Genomic DNA, 8674 nt, shown 5'->3' with positions numbered 1-8674 from the left:
GGTGGAGTGCAAAAAGTTTTTCCTATGGTTAAATAGTCAAAAGACTAAATATTTCAAATATAAATTTATAGATGTAAAAGTGACATGAATATTAAGAAACATAAGAAAAATTTTTACAAGAATAACAAGCAGCTAATACATTTTAATAACATTTTGATGTTTGCTGTGTTTTTTTTTTTGTGTCATATATTTTTTTGCATATTATAAATCGTAATTGTTTTGTATTATTTATTAACTGTTACCCTGTTCTTTTTGTTTTTGTGGTATGTGTGTCTGTTTTGCTGTAATAAAGCACATGTGTAGTATGTATGCAAGTATATCAAAAGGTTGACATAACGAATGTCATATGTTGTCAATAAGAATTTGAAAAATTTTAAAAATATTTTTGGTATTTGGCACGTGATGTGCTAAAATTTTAATAAATACTCGTTTGCTGTTCTACTTCTCTCAAAATTTTGAAATATTTGATGTGAGGTAGAAATTTTATAGGAAGGAGAAAGGTTGGTTTATAAATGTGACAGTGTGTAATGAAGCTAACAATTTGAAAGCTGAAAATGAAAAAAAGTAATTTCAAAAATTTTAAAAAATTCCTTGTTGAGAGACCAGTTATCCATAAATTTAGTACTACAGCATGTTAGTGCATTCTTTAAATGACCAAAAAATTATTATTATATATAAAGTATTGCTCGAACGTCTCATAATGATAAACATCTGTATTTTGACTACCTTAAGTTATAGAAACTACTTACTTATTAGCTATACATTTTGAAACTTAATGTTTACTGGGTTATAACTCAACACGCACACGTATTATAAATGGTATAAGTAAACTTGTCGTATTAGTTTAATATTGTATTTGGTGATTACACCCACTTCCGCCACAAAACGCTCCTACTTGTATGTTTATAAAACACACATCGATATTTTATGTTAATTATTTATTTTATAATTAAATTTTTGTATGTGTGGCATTAAAAAAGAGCACAAAAATCAAACACAAATTATTATTTTTGCATTTTTTTTTTTTTTTGCTTATGAAGAACTCGATTGCCACAAAAATATGGCTATGAATTTTAATTATTTTGAATAATGAAATTAATTAAAATATTAGAATTAATTAGGCATTTATAAATATATTAAATTATAAAAGCTGACAACAAAAAAGGAGCAAATAAAATGGTTGAACAAATATTTGCAGAATTTACAAAGAAGAAATAAAATAAATTATAGGACAAAGGGCAATTTTTGAAACATTAAATCCCTAAAGGACTGATATAAAATGCTTAAAATGTTCGAGTGTATACTGAACTAGAATTGAACTAGAATAGAACTAGAACTAAACTAGAACTGAACTAGAATTGAACTAGAGCTGAACTAGAACTGAACTAGAACTGAACTAGAACTGAACTAGAACTGAACTAGAACTGAACTAGAACTGAACTAGAACTGAACTAGAACTGAACTAGAACTGAACTAGAACTGAACTAAAACTGAACTAGAACAGAACTAGAACTGAACTAGAACTAGAACTGAACTAGAACTGAACTAGAACTGAACTAGAACTGAACTAGAACTGAACTAGAACTGAACTAGAACTGAACTAGAACTGAACTAGAACTGAACTAGAACTGAACTAGAACTGAACTAGAACTGAACTAGAACTGAACTAGAACTGAACTAGAACTGAACTAGAACTGAACTAGAACTGAACTAGAACTGAACTAGAACTGAACTAGAACTGAACTAGAACTGAACTAGAACTGAACTAGAACTGAACTAGAAGAACTAACTAACTGAACTAAACTGAACTAACTAGAACTGAACTAGAACTGAACTAGAACTGAACTAGAACTGAACTAGAACTGAACTAGAACTGAACTAGAACTGAACTAGAACTGAACTAGAACTGAACTAGAACTGAACTAGAACTGAACTAGAAACTGAACTAGACTGAACTAGAACTGAACTAGAACTGAACTAGAACTGAACTAGAACTGAACTAGAACTGAACTAGAACTGAACTAAACTGAACTAGAACTGAACTAGAACTGAACTAGAACTGAACTAGAACTGAACTAGAACTGAACTAGAACTGAACTAGAACTGAACTAGAACTGAACTAGAACTGAACTAGAACTGAACTAGAACTGAACTAGAACTGAACTAGAACTGAACTAGAACTGAACTAGAACTGAACTAGAACTGAACTAGAACTGAACTAGAACTGAACTAGAACTGAACTAGAACTGAACTAGAACTGAACTAGAACTGAACTAGAACTGAACTAGAACTGAACTAGAACTGAACTAGAACTGAACTAGAACTGAACTAGAACTGAACTAGAACTGAACTAGAACTGAACTAGAACTGAACTAGAACTGAACTAGAACTGAACTAGAACTGAACTAGAACTGAACTAGAACTGAACTAGAACTGAACTAGAACTGAACTAGAACTGAACTAGAACTGAACTAGAACTGAACTAGAACTGAACTAAACTGAACTAGAACTGAACTAGAACTGAACTAGAACTGAACTAGAACTGAACTAGAACTGAACTAGAACTGAACTAGAACTGAACTAGAACTGAACTAGAACTGAACTAGAACTGAACTAGAACTGAACTAGAACTGAACTAGAACTGAACTAGAACTGAACTAGAACTGAACTAGAACTGAACTAGAACTGAACTAGAACTGAACTAGAACTGAACTAGAACTGAACTAGAACTGAACTAGAACTGAACTAGAACTGAACTAGAACTGAACTAGAACTGAACTAGAACTGAACTAGAACTGAACTAGAACTGAACTAGAACTGAACTAGAACTGAACTAGAACTGAACTAGAACTGAACTAGAACTGAACTATAACTGAACTAGAACTGAACTAGAACTGAACTAGAACTGAACTAGAACTGAACTAGAACTGAACTAGAACTGAACTAGAACTGAACTAGAACTGAACTAGAACTGAACTAGAACTGAACTAGAACTGAACTAGAACTGAACTATAACTGAACTAGAACTGAACTAGAACTGAACTAGAACTGCACTAGAACTGAACTACATATATTGCGAAAATACTGAATATTTTTATTAAATTCTTCATATTGTTCAAATAAAAATCATTATTTGTAATTAATCTCCCTTAAGACAACCATTATCAGTTCCAACACGCACACACAAATCATATTGATGTTAAAATTTCATTACATTCCAATTACATACACCTTACCAATCATACACTTAATAAACTCATAAAGTGGGATTTATTTTCAAAAACCGCACACACACAGATATACGCTTTCACACATTCAAAGGTGACTATACCATTTGATAATACTATTACTTTGCAAAAAGACTTTAACCGGTAACAAACACACCTGTATAAACGCATGTAATTGTATCTTAAGCCTAAATAAGTTGATGTGTTTGTATGTGTAAAATAGGAATATTTGAAGGATGCCAAAAATATTTTCATAACTTTTGAAGTTGCTGTCATTGGTTTACTTGTCAACATCCAACAAACACACCACATGTAATCATTATACACACATCTACTCCCGCACTTATTTCTAGACACAGTATTTCATTATAATTTAACATCATAATACCTTCCTTATCATCCCCAGAATATACCATCAGCATTAGTATACTTCATCATAAGCAGCTATCTGTCAATGTTTAAGTCTATGGAAAATTAAGCTATGAACACAAATGATTCTTCCTTATCCCTTTTTGTATCCTAGCATGTGTGTGTGTCATATTTTTTATTGAGTCTCAATGTTGTAACTCTTGAAATAAAATGATGTTGCAACCACAGAAGAGTAAAGCTCAAAAGTAAAACATGATTCTAACCAAACAAATAATTTTGAAAATTGAATTTTGTGCTAAAGACTTCAATGAAAACAAACAAAATAGCACAAACAGGAACAATATATATATATAATATATATATATATATATATATATATATAGATATATATATATCTATATATATATATATATATATATATATATATATATATATATATATATATATATATATATATATATATATGAAAATTAATATTGAAAGGAAATTCGTTTCTTAAAAGTTAATAATTAAAATGTATAAATTGATGTGGTTTTTACGCCAAGTACCTGGAGCCCTGAAGATAGATAAGTGCTATTATATGCTATTATTTTTCTTTTCTTTTTGAAAAAAATATCGAACGATAAGTTGTTCTAAATTTTCGAACACATGTATGACTGAATGTTCACTTTATAACTCTGTTCTAGTTCAGTTCTAGTTCAGTTCTAGTTCAGTTCTAGTTCTAGTTCAGTTCTAGTTCAGTTCTAGTTCAGTTCTAGTTCAGTTCTAGTTCAGTTCTAGTTCAGTTCTAGTTCAGTTCTAGTTCAGTTCTAGTTCAGTTCTAGTTCAGTTCTAGTTCAGTTCTAGTTCAGTTCTAGTTCAGTTCTAGTTCAGTTCTAGTTCAGTTCTAGTTCAGTTCTAGTTCAGTTCTAGTTCAGTTCTAGTTCAGTTCTAGTTCAGTTCTAGTTCAGTTCTAGTTCAGTTCTAGTTCATTCTAGTTCAGTTCAGTTCATGTTCAGTTCTAGTTCAGTTCTAGTTCAGTTCTAGTTCAGTTCTAATTCAGTTCTAGTTCAGTTCTAGTTCAGTTTTAGTTCAGTTCTAGTTCAGTTCTAGTTCAGTTCTAGTTCAGTTCTAGTTCAGTTCTAGTTCAGTTCTAGTTCAGTTCAAGTTCAGTTCTAGTTCAGTTCTAGTTCAGTTCTAGTTCAGTTCTAGTTCAGTTCTAGTTCAGTTCTAGTTCAGTTCTAGTTCAGTTCTAGTTCAGTTCTAGTTCAGTTCTAGTTCAGTTCTAGTTCAGTTCTAGTTCAGTTCTAGTTCAGTTCTAGTTCAGTTCTAGTTCAGTTCTAGTTCAGTTCTAGTTCAGTTCTAGTTCAGTTCTAGTTCAGTTCTAGTTCAGTTCTAGTTCAGTTCTAGTTCAGTTCTAGTTCAGTTCTAGTTCAGTTCTAGTTCAGTTCTAGTTCAGTTCTAGTTCAGTTCTAGTTCAGTTCTAGTTCAGTTCTAGTTCAGTTCTAGTTCAGTTCTAGTTCAGTTCTAGTTCAGTTCTAGTTCAGTTCTAGTTCAGTTCTAGTTCAGTTCTAGTTCATTCTAGTTCAGTTTAGTTCAGTTCTAGTTCAGTTCTAGTTCAGTTCTAGTTCAGTTCTAGTTCAGTTCTAGTTCAGTTTCTAGTTCAGTTCTAGTTCAGTTCTAGTTCAGTTCAGTTCAGTTCATGTTCAGTTCTAGTTCAGTTCTAGTTCAGTTCTAGTTCAGTTCTAGTTCAGTTCTAATTCAGTTCTAGTTCAGTTCTAGTTCAGTTTTAGTTCAGTTCTAGTTCAGTTCTAGTTCAGTTCTAGTTCAGTTCTAGTTCAGTTCTAGTTCAGTTCTAGTTCAGTTCTAGTTCAGTTCTAGTTCAGTTCAAGTTCAGTTCTAGTTCAGTTCTAGTTCAGTTCTAGTTCAGTTCTAGTTCAGTTCTAGTTCAGTTCTAGTTCAGTTCTAGTTCAGTTCTAGTTCAGTTCTAGTTCAGTTCTAGTTCAGTTCTAGTTCAGTTCTAGTTCAGTTCTAGTTCAGTTCTAGTTCAGTTCTAGTTCAGTTCTAGTTCAGTTCTAGTTCAGTTCTAGTTCAGTTCTAGTTCAGTTCTAGTTCAGTTCTAGTTCAGTTCTAGTTCAGTTCTAGTTCAGTTTTTCAGTTCTAGTTCAGTTCTAGTTCAGTTCTAGTTCAGTTCTAGTTCAGTTCTAGTTCAGTTCTAGTTCAGTTCTAGTTCAGTTCTAGTTCAGTTCTAGTTCAGTTCTAGTTCAGTTCTAGTTCAGTTCTAGTTCAGTTCTAGTTCAGTTCTAGTTCAGTTCTAGTTCAGTTCTAGTTCAGTTCTAGTTCAGTTCTAGTTCAGTTCTAGTTCAGTTCTAGTTCAGTTCTAGTTCAGTTCTAGTTCAGTTCTAGTTCAGTTCTAGTTTCTAGTTCAGTTCTAGTTCAGTTCTAGTTCAGTTCTAGTTCAGTTCTAGTTCAGTTCTAGTTCAGTTCTAGTTCAGTTCTAGTTCAGTTCTAGTTCAGTTCTAGTTCAGTTCTAGTTCAGTTCTAGTTCAGTTCTAGTTCAGTTTAGTTCAGTTCTAGTTCAGTTCTAGTTCAGTTCTAGTTCAGTTCTAGTTCAGTTCTAGTTCAGTTCTAGTTCAGTTCTAGTTCAGTTCTAGTTCAGTTCTAGTTCAGTTTCTAGTTCAGTTCTAGTTCAGTTCTAGTTCAGTTCTAGTTCAGTTCTAGTTCAGTTCTAGTTCAGTTCTAGTTCAGTTCTAGTTCAGTTCTAGTTCAGTTCTAGTACAGTTCTAGTTCAGTTCTAGTTCAGTTCTAGTTCAGTTTTAAAACCTTTTAATTGAAATTCTTTGCCGCCATAACATTAATTTTATTCGCTGTTACGATCCTACCAAATAGTAACCCTTATGAAATAATTCAACTTAAGTGATTTTAAATTGACAAAATGACTAAACGCAAAATCACAATCAACTCGTGACAGCAAATGTCAGATTTTTTCCCTTTGATTTTCTTTTTCGGTTTCGATATTGTGTTATTGTATTAATATTTAGATATTTTATTCACGTATTTTTAACATTTTCCTATTGTTTTGTCAACTGTTGTAAATGTTCAAGTGTGTGATTTCCTTTTCCTTTCCATTTTTTTGGGCAAAACTACAACCTCTTCTAACAAAACAAATGAAAAGCATATTTAAACACATATAGAAAACAAAGCAAACTCACAGCTTCACATCAATAACTGACAACATTATCGTCATCATCTTCATCAACTTTCTCATCATGATCATGATTATTGCCTTCATTGTGTGCCCTTATAGAAAAACAAGATTTTAAGAAAAAGAAAAATACTTGCTGACAACTATTCCATAATATTATTTATTACTGTTGTGTGTTATTTTACTCTTGTACAAAATTCCTTGCGGTAAAGTTGACAAATCTTTTACATGAAAAATACTGAAATATTTTGGAACAAAAAAAATCAAAACTTAAATGCATGGCAAGAACAAAAATCAAACAGTTTCTAACGATTGAACAAAATCAAATGAAAAATTGCACATTCATGTTGTGAAAATCAAATTTTTCTTTCGCTCATTCATGACATCGTAACGCACACGTACTAAAGTGAAGTTACTCACGCGTATATACTTTGATAAAGAGGGAGCAAAAGGAGAACGATAAAATGCAAAGAAGGTTTTTTTTAGAATGGCCCTGATATAAGGAAAAATCTCTATTTAAGTTGCAGACCACATGAAAATTATCTTTATAAATTTTCAATAAGTTTTCTATTTAGAGAGAGTTTTCCATACGTTTTGTACTTATAAAAACTTTTGATAAGCTTTTTTATTATTCTCCAAAATCAGGGCCCTTTGGAAACAATTTCCTTTATACTTCACTTATGTTTGCCAATGACGAATGATTTTCTTCGTATTATTTTTTTTAATAAAAATAAAAGCCATGAAAATAAATGATGGTTAACTAAAGAAATAGACATTACTATGCCATCGTTTATCATCATTGAATCAAGATCTTTTTGAAGAGTTAAAAGAAAAATCTCTACAAATTTATAAAAATATACACTGAACGAAAAACACTTATTATAAAGTACATAAATATTATGCTAAATGAAATAAACTATTTATAAATCAAAACAGATAACAGGGAAAGGAAACATTTTTTCAAAGTGTAATCCAATAATAAATACAAAATAGTTGAATGTATAAAAGGTCAAACTTTCGTAAACTGGGTTAGTTGAACATTTATACTTAGTGTTTAGTTGTATACAATTTAACTAATATTATTTTCCCATTAACTTTAAAACCTCAAAGTAAAAAAGAAAATTCTTAGAAATTTGTGCTTTGTCATTTGCAAACTTCAAAAAGAAAACTGTTAAAATGACAAAAAAAATGTAAATCAATTTACATTAACCAAGAAATTTTACACTTTTGTGAACAAAAATTTGCAAAATTATTTGGAAAATTTTACAAAAATAACTAAGATGGTTTTCGCCATTATTCTTGTTGTGTATTTTTGAAAACCACACGATTTGTGTGAGACTGTCTGTGTAGTGTTAGCAAAAAGATTTTTCTGGGTGGTGTTTACAAGTGATTAAAATGCAATTGGCGTCAGTTTGCCAGCCAAGTGTTGTGGTGTTATTGTTGATTTTTAACTAGAAGAATTATATTTTAAATATAAAAAAATATCACAACGTTTTTATTTAAAACACTGGAAGTTAGACAAATATTTGTAAATAAGTTGCATGAAAAGAAATTGTTTCGGTGTTTGGACTGTGGAAGTTAATAGCAACAGTAGACCACAAAAGAAAAATTAACAAAAATGTATCAAATTATGTTTATATAAAAAACTTAAGAACCAAATTCTCTTTTGAAGAATATTCTTTTAACAGAATTTTCCTTTTTTATAACAAATTTACACCGATTTTCTCAATGTCTAATTTTATAACTATCAATACATCGAAATGTATAAGTTATAAAGTTATAAAGTTTATAAAGTTATAAGTTATAAAGTTATAAAGTTATAAAGTTATAAAGTTATAGTTATAAGTTATAAAGTTTAAAGGTTTATAAGTTATAAGTTATACGTTCTCCCGTT

The sequence above is a fragment of the Lucilia sericata genome, unplaced genomic scaffold, assembly GCF_015586225.1.
Source record: "Lucilia sericata isolate MDLA Ls3-8-SP2 unplaced genomic scaffold, ASM1558622v1 Contig001247F_arrow, whole genome shotgun sequence".
In the NCBI taxonomy this organism is placed as follows: Eukaryota; Metazoa; Arthropoda; class Insecta; order Diptera; family Calliphoridae; genus Lucilia; species Lucilia sericata.
The sequence above is the reverse complement of the archived record's forward strand: the minus strand, read 5'-3'. Positions refer to the sequence as shown.